Below are 13,601 nucleotides of genomic sequence, written 5' to 3'. Positions count from 1 at the left end.
TACATCTAACAACTATGCAATACAGCACTACTACTACACTCTAACACAATAAATCATATGTGTTTTTAGTTTTACTAGATATCATATTGTTACTTATAATTATTCAGTTTGCATACATTAAAATTGCCTTTGAAATGTATGGCCAGTATCATCTACCGCGCGGGAAAATCCCGCCCTTTCCTGTTTAATCGGGTTTGTATCGATGGATCGTGCGAAACAGCAAAACTATAGTACTATACAGTACTGCAAGTGACAGTTCACTAGGCCGTCGTGTCGTCTACTCCTCCGTCGTAAGAGTGGAGCGCTCGCTTTCATAAATCTTCTAGTCCCTTTCGCCGACATGTGGGACATCAAGCTACCGGGTCCACGTGCCATACCGGAATACAGTGCAGAGCAGCCGGGGTGAAGCACCCCAGTCATGGCGCCGGCGTAGTAATGAGCAATGAGGCGTCAAATCACAAAGCTTCACCTTTCCCGCAGTTAAGTTGGAGGGACGAAGCAACCATCATTTCACTCGTTGCTGAATCCGCTTCTCCCTCATCTTCTTCAACTTAACCACGTGTTGCTTCTGCCGTTGTTCTGCCTCATGTGGGACGCGGATCGGCTTGGTAAAGCACTGACACGTGGGACCGCATGTTAGCAAACCGCCAGGACAACGTCCTCCGAAAATAAGAAGCCTAATCCTAGACTTACAAAGGGCTACGTAGCTGCTACGTATACTTTCCATCTAATCTATATATGCCCCCCTGATTTTCAGGTGGGGTGGGCCTAATCCTCTCCTTTAATCCAATCAAATAGTCCCACATCACATCAGTTCGTAACTTTACGTAAACCATTACGTGGATGTAGCATTGCTCAAATAAGAAACCTCCCCCGCCATCCGCGCGGCAAAATCACCTCCTTTTTACTAATCTTGATTCTATAATTTTTTAGATCAATATAATTGAGATTTGTATAGATAGCACACAGGAGCAAAACCAAATGTGAAAATAGCTTTTGGCATCATGGGAACCATTGTGGACGGTGTTGCCAAAGCCAAAAAGATGGAACCGAAGCTCCCTGATTGATTGATTGATTGAAGGAATAGAAAAATGCAACATCTCTCCTCTTTCTCCCATGCTTGGACGCATGTAGTACAGTATAGAGCACAAAGTCTACTCCCCTGTCCCTTCTATCACAAATCACAAAGCAGTGAGGCATCAAATCACAAAAGCACGGACGAAGCAACCATCATTTCACTCTTCGCTGACTCCGCTTCTCCATCGTCTTCTTCGAGAAACCATCTCACCGCACTAGTACTCCTAGTAGTACTAGTAAAGGACTTCCTAGATGCAAATAAGGCGGTTGTCTCGGCTTGCAGGCGGCACTTGGGAACGACTTACCGTGGTCTCCCACAATGGTGTTCTCCGTCGAACGCACTTCGCCAAACCACCAAAAAAAAGATATCGTCGACGTCACCGCAATGGGGAAGGAAGTCAAATATAGTTACTACCTCCATTTTTTTGTACACAAGGCCAGTATATCAAAATTACAATTTGCAAAGGGCCACTAACACTAATCGAGGCAAAATTGATGGGGTTAGCAACCAAGGACATTAATATCCCCTGCATGCATGCGAAAGTGAGAAGGTTGGTTTGCATGGCGCTGCTTTAATCAAGCGATGAGGAGTGAGATGGTTAGCTCTTTGGTCTTTGGAGAAAAAAATACGCATTAATTGACACGTGAAACGAGGATTTGTATCGATTAAATCCCGCGAAGGAAAACCCCGCCTTTCTTTTTTAACACTAGTACTCCTAGTACGTACGTACTTATCCTGTTTGGGTCTAGGCCTTGCATTGCCAAACTTCGCCACACATTTTTGCCAAGCTTGCCTAAAGTTTTCAAAATGAGAAGGAGGTACACTTGCGCACGGCTGTCGCGGTCGCACCGCACCCTCACACGGTCGCTCCTGCACGCCGCGGTCGCACCGCACCCTCACACAGTCGCTCCTGCACGCCGCAAACCCAACCAAGGGAACGCACCCTCACTGACACGTGCTGTCGCATGTGAACAAACCAAACTCAGCCATCCTATCGCTGACACATAATTTTCGTTCATAGAGTATGTTTATCCAACCGCATGTTGGGGAGTATCCGTACGGCCCGTGCGGTGGTCTGTTGGGGAAGAAGAAGAGGTGAGGAAGAAGGAAAGAAGGGTTAGGAGACGTAGGATATTCATCCAACCGCCTGAAATGGTAGACTGACCCAAGTCAGGCGACTTGCATAACAAATATATGTTTTTACACAGCAAAAGATCCATAAAAACAACAACATAAAGAAAAACTATCACTGCTCGCGGAAAGAGACGGCCTCGTCGTCTTTGGCTGCCGGCGCGAACCAGCCGTCGCTGCCGACGTGTGTCTCCGCACCGTGGTTGTCCTCGGCCTCCAGCTACTCGTTCAAGCGGAGCATGCGGGCGCTCTGCACGGACGAGAGCACAACCCGGTTCAAGTCGAGGACGTCCGGTTCCGCCTGCAGGAGGGCCTCGATGGCAGCGGCATCCGCGCGCTCCGCGTCGAGTCGAGCCTCCGCCGCCCGGTTCAAGTCCAGGACGTCCGGTTCCGCCTGCAGGAGGGCGTCGATGAGAGCGGCATCCGCGCGCTCTGCGTCGAGTCGAGCCTCTGCCGCCCGGTTCAAGTCCAGGACGTCCGGTTCCGCCTGCAGGAGGGCCTCGATGGCAGCGGCATCCGCGCGCTCCGCCTCAAGTTGAGCCTCCGCCGCCCGGTTCACATCCACGACATCCGGTTCCGCCTGCAGGAGAGCCTCGATGGCAGCGGCATGCGCGCGCTCCGCGTCGAGTTGAGCCTCTGCCTCCCGGTCCTCCTTTAGTATCGCCATGTTGAACCGCTGGTCCGCCTGCACCATGGGGGACTCGGACGCCGGCACGAAGTCGACGTCCATCGTCTCATACCCATCGGGGGCCTTCTGCGCCGCGACCTCCGCCATGAACATTGGATCGGCTTCCTCCTCCTCGTAGCTTGGCTCCAGAGAACTCGGGGATTGGCCCGCCGCAAAGCGAGCTTGGGAACGGAGGTCTGTGGCGCCGACCGCCGCCGCGATTTCTGCGCGGCGCTCCGGCGTCAGCATCTTGTAGTAAGTGATCTTGCGGCGCACCATGGCTTTCCGGCGAACTAGGGGACGCTTGATGCGGGCTAGGGGATCGAAAGGTGGGGAATGGGCTGGAGATTTGGTGTGGTTTTAGGGCAGTGGCTGGCGTAGGCCGAGCAGCGAAGGTTCTGGTGTGAATAGTGGTTCCGGTGACGACCGGTCAATCGGTTTTGACTGTACATCGCTCTTGTCGCGTTCGCGTTGCAGCCCGGCACGCTGGACCCTCCACGTCGCTCACCGAATGGAACGCGCTTCGTCTTGCGTTTTCGCTCGCTTGTGGGACCGCAGTTGAGAGCAAACCGACGTCCCTCCCCCTCCCCCGCCCGCGTCATTTATTATACCACCACTCCCTCCGTTTTATGCGGAGTAAATAAAAACAGAGGGAGTATACTACGGATGAGGATCCCCTGACGTGGCCGAACCCATTGAGTAACTGACATGCGGGGCCTAGCAAGCATGGGGTCCGCCAGTAAGTGACCGAAAGGGAGGGTAAGGCAGGGATACCTACGTCAGAGGATCCACTTCCACTATACTACTTTGACCAAATGTTAGAGTAATAATATATGACATGCAACTTACACAAATGTTAGAGTAATAATATATGACATGCAACTTACACAAAGCATACAGGGTCTAATGCGTTTTTCGAGGCTAACTTTGACCAAATGTTAGAGTAATAATATATGACATGCAACTTACACAAAGCATACGGTCAAATTCGTATGTGAAAGGAGTTTCCAATGATATAATTTTCACATTATACATCTCATGTACTATTAATCTTGTCAATAGTCAAATTGGAAACCATCTCGAGTACAAATCTAGGAGTACGTACGAATCTAACAATATTGATTGGGCGTTGTTGAATGTTGATACCTTTTTGATCAAAGTAGAGATACTTTGACTACACATAAAACTTATATGTAAACTAGAAAGGATAGGGGGAGTATATTGTACGTTCAAAAACGAAACGAACATTGAATACCCTTTATATATGATTTGCGGATGCTATGATCACCGGTTCAAAATTTTGAATCCGCCTTAGGTATCACGTGCCCCCACTCGTTCCCTCTCGATTTCATCTCGGGGTCCGGAGATCTATTGAAAGAGGACTAGGGTGGGTACATGCGAATGATACTCGGCGGAATGTTCAAATGAGGCATGCGGGAGGATGGACTCGACTGGAGGGCGACATGATCGATGGAGAAGAGGGTTGGAGAGGAATGAGAAATAAGCAAACGCCACATGATTATACTTGAACGGCTCAAATAAACAATAAGTTGTCTCGCTTGGCCTACATAGTGAAAGGCCTAATGCGCAACGCGGAGCACTGACGCTCGAATATGGCCGGGAAAACAGGGAAACCGACATGTGGGGCACACCCGTCGGGACGACGTAGCGCAGACTAGTCCAATGGAGGAGCTGGCCCACGACCTCCTCGCCACCGACAACCGTTCATGTGGGTCGTTGGGGCCAACAACGGGGCGCAGCTCCAGCACCGCCTCTGGACACGGCGACCGCGGTGAGCGACACGCTCATATCGTCGCTAGACACGGTCGGTTTCAGTGTGCCGAGGGTGGCGTTAGTGCTGTGGCACGACCAACGGTATGTTTGGTTTGTGCCCAAGGTTGCCCCATCAAAGCATTGGGTAGCCAAAATTTTGGTTGAGGTATTGGTTGCCCATGATTTGGCCGACATTGGCAAGAAAAATGAACTAGAGTTGGCTAGAGTTCATTGGCATGCCAAAGAAATGGCAACCATCCAAACAAAGACCAATCTTTGGGTCATGACCAAAATTTTGGTTGAGGTATTGGTTGCCCATGATTTGGCCGACATTGGCAAGAAAAATGAACTAGAGTTGGCTAGAGTTCATTGGCATGCCAAAAAATGGCAACCATCCAAACAAAGACCAATCTTTGGGTCATGACCAAAATTTTGGTAAGGTGCACTTTGGCCACAATCCAAACACACCCCAACACCCGGCTCGTCGAGGATGCACGGGGCGCCGCGACGCGTCCGCGGAGTGGTGTAGCGCGGCCAACTGCATCCTCTGGACCTGAGACCATGCCGGGTCGTCTTGCTTTTTCAATGACATGCGGGGATCGCATGTGAGCAAAGGGCATCTCCAACGTTGCCACGACCGCAGCTGACTACCCTGGCACACCAAAACCCTCGTCCCTCGCGCCGTCGCGCGGTGCGTTCCCAGCCGGCGCCAGCTGCCCGCATTCATGCCGTCCGTTCGTATGTCGTCGTTAAGAGGCTCGGTGCCCGAGGAACCAACTCCGGCGACTTAATGACGCACCCGGACGCTTGGCCTCACCGGAATGCGCTACTTAAAGCGGCAACGCCCAGCTAACCTCCACACCATAGCGCATCGTCCTCCTACCTGGCACCACATCCGCCATGACCGCAAGTGCGAACGCTCTGCGGGAGAGCTTGTCTTCGGGGATGAAGCTCGAGGTCGCCGCCCTCGCTCAAGTCGCCTCTCGCGACGCAATAGCGGCGTAGCCGGACGCGGACGCGACCGCACAAGCGGTGGCCACGCTGGCGGCCGACGACGGGAGCACCGTCAGCCACGCGTCCTACTTGCCGCCGTCCAACGTCCGGCACCGCCGAGGTCGGGGACTCCTCCGAGGATGAGTAGGGCATGGGAGGCGGCAGGGCATGGTGTGCCAACTGGCCGGTCCGTATCCCGTGTTCTACTCTTCCTCGCCGGAGACCGCACCTTCACTTCACGGGTCTTGAACCCCGCCCCCGTACATAGAGATCGCAGATGGAGGACGTCGGTCGCCGCCGTAGAATAGGTTTAGGGTCGGGTTTCTTTTATTTTTCTGTCCTATAAAAGTTCGAAATGTAATGAAAATCTGCCGTGTTTGCATTAATCTCGGCCGGTGTATATGAACTTTCACAATAATATACATATTGTAGGAGTACTAGCAAGATGCCCGTGCGTTGCACGGAAGATCAAGATCTTGTGGGAGAAAAGGATGAACGAGGGAAAGCCTTATCTGCAAATGTGGAGAGGAGTGCGGGTAAATTGTCATAGTTTCCTTCCTATCCGTTAGATATAGATCGGACGGCCTATATTGCAGGATGACAGGCACACCATCATCACCAACTCTGCTTTTTATTGAACCGAGACAAATCTAACATGCGAAGTAAAATAAACACATAGGGTCTATACATACACAAATTATCTTAGGCACTCCAATAGTACGTCCACTACACATTCACGCATTTCACATCTTTCTACATCTACGGGAACCTACGAAAGGGTTAACGTAAATTGCCTCTCTCTCTCCTCCCCTGATTTTCATGGTGGTGGGCCCCTCCCTCCCCCCAATCTACAATCAACAGCTCACACGTTTCACATTACGTTAATTACGTAACTGGGATTACGTAGGTGTAGCATTACTCGTCCTAAAAAACCCAACTAAGCCAACCTCCCAGCATATCGCGCGGGAAAAGACCCGGCCGCGCCGTTTTAGTCGGGATTACCGGATTACTAGTAGTAGTATCGATGGATCGCGCGAAGCAACAAATTTTTTTGAGGGGGCGAAGCACCTAGTTTAAAAGGAAAAAAGGCGGTACACTCACAGCACTCCTGTCGCGGTCGCATTGCACCCCACACACGTTCGGTCCTGCACACGGCTCACGCAAACGGAACGCGCTTCGGCTTGCCTCTTCACTGACACGTGGGACTGCACTTGGAGAAACCGACCATGCGCCAAACTCCCCCCGCCCACCGCGCGAAAATCCTCCCCCCCCCACACCCAAAAATTCCCCCCAAATCCGATTCAACCGCCCTTCGGCCAACTAGCCAATAATATTCCCCAAACCCCCTCCCCCCTGTCCCCCTCCACTCCATTCGCTCCGCCAAAGCCGCCCTCCCCGCCGCGCCGATACGTCGGCGCCGCGGTTCGGCGATCCTCTCGCTCCCACAGTACGCTCTCGTAGACTGCCGTCCTCTAGCCGCGCCGCCACCTCTGGCTACGTTCTTGTGGAGGCGCACGGCGGTCAGCGCCGCCACCGCTGGCGACGTTCGTGTGGAGACGCACGGCGGTCAGCTTCTCCCACGGTACGCGCATTCTAGACTGAGGCCCCGTTCATGTCGGTGTAGCGCTGAATGTTAGCTGATAGACGCTGTTAATCTCACTGTTTGCCGAAGTAGTTTACTGTCAATATGCTCTGCTTAAGAAGCTTCCTTGCCCTGTTCTGCACTCAATCTGCTTAGCTGAGATGGCATGCCAAGGCCGATTAGTTGCTAAAATATCCTGCCATATATTTATTGTGACGTAGATTGCCATGGTCTAGTAGCCAATCTGTTAGGTGAAATAGCTCTACACCGTTTTATACTCGATCTTTGTTGCTGCGATGGCCTTCGATAGTTCGATGGCTGTGTGCTCGGCCTCATTGACTGCTGAAACAGCCTGCCATAATTTGGCACTCAAATCTGTTTGCTGAATTAGCTTTACATATATTTCGTTACTTAGATCTGCTCGTCCAAATATCTTGCCATAGCTTTAGACATCGACCTAGGTATTTTTTTCTGGACTTCATAAAAAAGCATATATGTTTTTCCTGTAATATCTAGTAGAAGAACTAATTTGTATGTCTAACAGATGGACAGGACTTGGATAACTTCTGCTCGAAGATTCTCCGCTGCATATGTCGAGGGGGTTGAAAACTTCATGAACTTTATCAGAGCTGAGTACGGTGGTCCGAAATCAGATGTGCTCTGCCCGTGTAGCAGTTGTATGAATTCAGTTACAAGACCCCAGTCAACTGTGCAAAATCATCTACACTTGTATGGGATGTCGGTCACATATACTAGGTGGGTTCATCATGGTGAAGCTGTGAACGTCAATGTTATTGACTACGTGGAAGCAGCAGATCACCATCTTGATCTGCCTGATGCTCAGGTGGAAGAGGAGGAGGAGGTGGTGGTGGCGGAGCCAGTGAGTTTGACCAACATTGAAACAATGCTACGAAATGCTCGTGCATTCCGTGAACTTTCACCTGCAGAAGAAAAACGGTGGGCCCGCATGTTGGAACAATGCAACGTTGCTGTCACCCCAGGAAATAAGCTGTCAGTATTCTCAGCTATGGTCACCTTTCTTCAGGTGAAGACATCTGAGCGGATGACCAACAAATCATTCGATGCGATGTTGGCTGCTTTCCGCGAATCTTTCCCAGATGCGTCTGAGCTGCCACACACCTACAGTAAAATGAAGAATTTCCTTCGTGCAGTTGGAATTGGATATGATATGATCCATGTTTGTAAGAATAATTGTGTTCTGTTCCGGAAGGATTATGCCAACTTAAGTGAATGCCCGAAATGAAAACATCAAGATGGAAAGATGGCGATGCTGTGAAGAGGATTCCTCATAATGTTCTGAGACATTTTCCAATTATACCAAGATTGCGGAGGTTGTTTCATGATGCTGAAACAAGAGAGGATGTACTATGGCATTCTAGGAACCAGGAGTACAGAGATCAGAATGTAATGAGCCATCCATCTCATGGTAGTGAGTGGAAAAGCTTCAATGATAAACACAAAGAGTGTGCTGCTGACCCGAGAAACTTTAGACTTGGCTTAGCTTCAGATGGATTTAACCCATTTGACCACCAGAGCGCCACATATAGCATGTGGCCAGTGCTTGTTATCCCTTACAACATGCCTCCAAATGTCTGCACCAAAGAATCAAACTACATGATGGCCTTGCTCATCCCAGGTCCAAAAAGTCCTGGAAAGGATTTCGATTTGTTCATGGAGCCTCTTGTGGAGGAACTTCAACAGCTATGGAAGGGTGTTCTCACTCGAGACCTATATAGCAGCCCACCAGCTGATTTCTTTCTGCGTGTTGTTATAATTTGGTGCATCCATGATTATCCGGCTTTGGGCACTATGTCAGGGCGAACGACACATGGTTACAATGCATGTGTTCGCTGTGACAGGAATCCGCTGTCATACGCAATACTTAGCAAGATCTGTTACATTGGACACCGCCGTTTCCTTGCCAAGGACAAGCCGCATCCTAGAAAATACCGAAGACATGTGTTCAATGCGCATGAAAACCGTGATGCGCCAAAGAGGCTCACCGCCGATGAGTTGCAAGTGGAATTAGAGAAGGTCAGGCATATTACACCAGGAAACCATCCTGGTAATGGTAGCGGGAAAAGGAACCGTGGCAGGGTAGAAGAGAGATTATTGTTTACCCGCAGGTCCACTTTGTGGGACTTGGAGTATTGGAGAGATTTGGATCTGCGGCATAATCTTGATGTGATGCACATCGAGAAAAATATATGTGACAGCATTATCGGCACACTTCTTAATATTGAAGGCAAGACGAAAGATACCTTAAAATCTAGGATTGATTTGACACACCTGGGTATCAGAAAGGATTTGCAGGTGCAAGATGAAGGTAAACCATGGGATATGGCACCAGCTGTGTACGTCTTGGACAAGGTAAAAAGAAAAGAATTCTGCGTGGTCCTGTCACGTGTGAGATTCCCACATGGATTTGCTTCCAACCCTGAAAGGAGAGTCAGTGCAGATGGAAACAAGGTACAAGGGTTGAAAACTCATGACTGCCATGTCCTACTTCAAAGGGTTTTACCTGTTATCCTTAGAGGATTGGGTCGCCCTGACTTATACAGATCAGTTGCAGAGTTGGGACAATTCTTCAGGGAACTCTGCAGTAGGAATATCAGGATAGATGCTTTGGAGCGTCTTAGAGACAAGATACCAACTATCCTATGCGACCTTGAGAAGATATATCCTCCAGCCTTCTTTGATGTGATGGTGCATTTGGCTGTTCATCTACCTGATGAGGCACTACTTAGAGGTCCAGTACAGTATGGTTGGATGTACCCTATTGAAAGGCGGCTAGGCACTTTCAAGGGCTATGTTAGGAATAGAGCTAGACCCGAGGGTTCCATTGCAGAGGCCTACATTGCTACAGAAGCGTTGACATTCTGCTCAAAATACATTGAAACAGCCGATCAGCTTAGCAAAGAGGTGGGTGAAGACAATCCCGGGCTCAATGTTTTCGATTATTCTGTTCGAGTTACAGGGAAGAGTCGACAAGAGGACAAACCTAAAGATTTGGACAAAATGGTTTGGTATGTGTTGAATAACTGTCATGAGATACTACCTTATATCAAGTAAGTGCAGTACTGCAGCTTATACATCGTAATCTACTAAACTTGCAGCACATTCTTATATATTTAGATGTTTGACGCGATCACTATGTTGTGCAGCATCTACAAAGAGGAGTTACTGCCGCAATATCCAAGAAACATTGACAAACTGGTTATGGCAGGATTTGCGAAATGGTTCAAGAACCATGTAAGCTTTTGAAGTGCACTGTCAGTTTTTTTAATACATTGAGTACATAAGATGTTGTATATTTTCTAACCATAGGTTAAGAAGATGCGGGAGGATGGGCAGGCAGTTGATGATGCCCTTTACTCACTAGCAATGGGTCCTGATACTCGGGTAAGACATTATGAATCTTGCGTTGTTGGAGATGTGCGCTACAACACCCTTGCATGAGACGAAGGCAGGAAGACACAAAACAGTGCCATCATGAGCACGGATACATATGACAAAGAGACAACTGAAATGTATGCTAACATAACAGACATTGTTCAGTTGCAGTATATCTCCAGTTTCGAGGATCATCGGTGTGTGGTTCTGTTGTGCTGTCGTTGGTATAACCTGTTTTCCAGGATCGCAAAACCCAGAGCTGATGATTATTTCAAATCCATCAATGTCAAGGCGGCGTACTAGACCAACGAGCCTTTTATTTTGGCAAATCAAGCAACACAGATTTGTTTCTTGGAAGACACATTTGCACGTAGCGATGACTGGAGAGTATTGCAAAGATTTGAGCAGAGGAATTCGTTTAATGAAGTTGCACAACAAGATGTTGCTTACATTGCTCCTGATGTACAAGATAACACAGATGTTCCTAATATCTTTGAGAACCGTCACGTCAATGACGCCGGCGAAAAGATTGCCTGGCGTGTTGTGGACATAAGCTGATCAAGAAGAAGCCAACGTTCGAGGACGTTGAGGACGAAGAAGAAGATGACACCGTGGGGAATTACGATTCAGACTGATACACATGGCAAAGATGTTGACGCTGCTGCTGCGGATGATGATTACATTGCTTTTGTCGTATTTGCCTGTCAGAAGACGTTTTTTATCTACTATGTGAAATTGTGTTTGCTATGACAACTGAAACCTGATGAACATGTTGTTTAGTATTTTGCTGTGAGAACATCACTTGTTATGTATGCTGATTTGTGTTTGGTGATTGTATGACAACTAAAACATGATGACATTGTTGTTTAGTTGTACTCATATTTGGCTGTGAGACTTGAATTTGATGACATAGTTTGATGTTGGACTGCAATTTGCTCGACGTCTTCGAATGAGAACAAAGCTGACCCGACAGGGCCTCTGCTATTTATTTATTTATATGAGCAAAAGGGGATACCCTCTGATTTCCGTTAATAGAAATCATTAGATGTTCACAACACTACGCCCAACCTGCTACACAGGTTTCATTCATTACTAGTTTCAGCAAAGTGCTCATGTCGTAGCCACTGAATACATCACGAGTGCTACATACACTGCAAATAAAGAGACCCTACAGAGCACATCGATTTTGCCCATTATCTTCACAAGCTCTTTCATCTCCTCATTGCTGTCAAGGCCGTTCAGCAGCTGTTGCTTGGCCATGATCAGAGGAACTGCATCTTTAACCTTCTGCTCTGCATCTTCCTCTTCTGTCGTTCCTTCAGTTACTTGTCCAACACCCCAACCTGCTGGTATTGGGATTCCTCGGCTATTGGAGTGCAGGCTTCATGCGCAACAAATGAGTTCTTGGTTACAAGGTTGCGTATAAGATTGACATCAACAAGAAGACTCTGCATCTGGTGCTTCAGCCAGTCATGATGCCTATCCTGCTTCTAGTGAAGTGATACAAGAAGCTCTCTGTCATTCAGGATACGAGCACGCTTCTGAGGCCTTTGAGCTACCGTGTAGGCTGTTGCATCAGTGTTGGCACAATGCGGCAGACAAAGCTGACCAGCAAGAGGACCAGCAGGAGCAGGAGGATTCGGCACATGAACACCTTCAATGGGTTGAGTGAAGCTTTGAAAGGCGACATTGTATTCATGGAGGGGCTTCTTGGCAGGCTTAGTGTATATGGCTTCATACGACATATCAACTTCAGGCAGAAATACAACATGGTTGCGCGCTGAAGCTTGATAGTTGATGGAGGAGTGAAGCTTGATGAGCCGCATGACTCATGCAGCATAGAACTTGAGGCCAAATAGATCATTTACAGAAGCGGCCAACTGACGGATGAAGAAGTCTAGAGTGTTGAATCTGATGCCATTGGTGATGTAGAAGACCAATGTCTTCATGGTGCCTTCAAGCTTGGCGTCAGGAGAATTCCCTTTGATAGGTCACAGAGTACGCCTTAGAATGTGATAGACTATGTGGGGTGGGTACTCAAGGTCCTTGATATAAAACTCCTTGGGATATTCAGCATCTTCATCATACTGAGCATTTGATTCATGTTAGGCTCAGGCCAATACACTCTGCAATTCTTGCACGTGAACCTGACAACCTAGCTCATACAGACCACCAGGAGTGCGCAGGGAAGTTAGCTCGATGATATCTTGAGCTTTGGCTTCATGATGGACATCACCTGTCATCCACTCAAGGACCCATGTCTTCGGATCCATGTTGTAGCCTGATATGTGTAAAGTGGCATAGAACTGAAGAAGAAGCTCTTCATTCCAGTGCTCCTTGTCAGTGACAAATGGGAGCAGCCCAACTTCACGGAAGCAGTTTAGGGCTTCTTCAAGGCATGGCAGCCCAGTAATGGCATCGCAGTCAAGACGCTTGTGAGGAAAAATCATGTCTTGATTGTAGAGAATGCATGAATAATAGCTCCTTTGCTGGTGGCTCCAGAACCTGTCAGACGAGATCTTTGGATTCTTGAAGGGGTTCTTGGCCTTGTCGAAGAAAGTGTTGTGCTCTCTGAAGCTTAGCACACTAAAGGAGCCTCGTGTAGTGGCAGAACTTGGAAGCCTAGGCTTTGGCTTCTGCGTTTGAGGCCTTTGCTCCACATGATAGTCATATTGGGGGCCAAGAGCAGTGGGTGGAATCAAGATAGGCCACCGGAAAGTAACGAGCTCACCAGGATTGTACACACATTCCATGATGTGAGGCACAGGAGGAGGAACGGCCACATCTGAGGTGGATGGCTGCGCATTGTCTTCCCTGGCAGCAAGGACTACGGGCTGCACATTATCTTCAGCCATGACAACGTCATTGGCTTCAGTAGTGGTGGTGGTGGCAGCCACATTCTCCTCAACGTCAGCGGCTTCATGGACTGGAGGGTCTGGCACAATCAGTTCTTCTTCTTGAAT

Source organism: Triticum aestivum, chromosome 1D (genome assembly GCF_018294505.1).
Source record: "Triticum aestivum cultivar Chinese Spring chromosome 1D, IWGSC CS RefSeq v2.1, whole genome shotgun sequence".
NCBI classification, from domain to species: domain Eukaryota; kingdom Viridiplantae; phylum Streptophyta; class Magnoliopsida; order Poales; family Poaceae; genus Triticum; species Triticum aestivum.
This window is presented reverse-complemented; position numbering follows the sequence as displayed.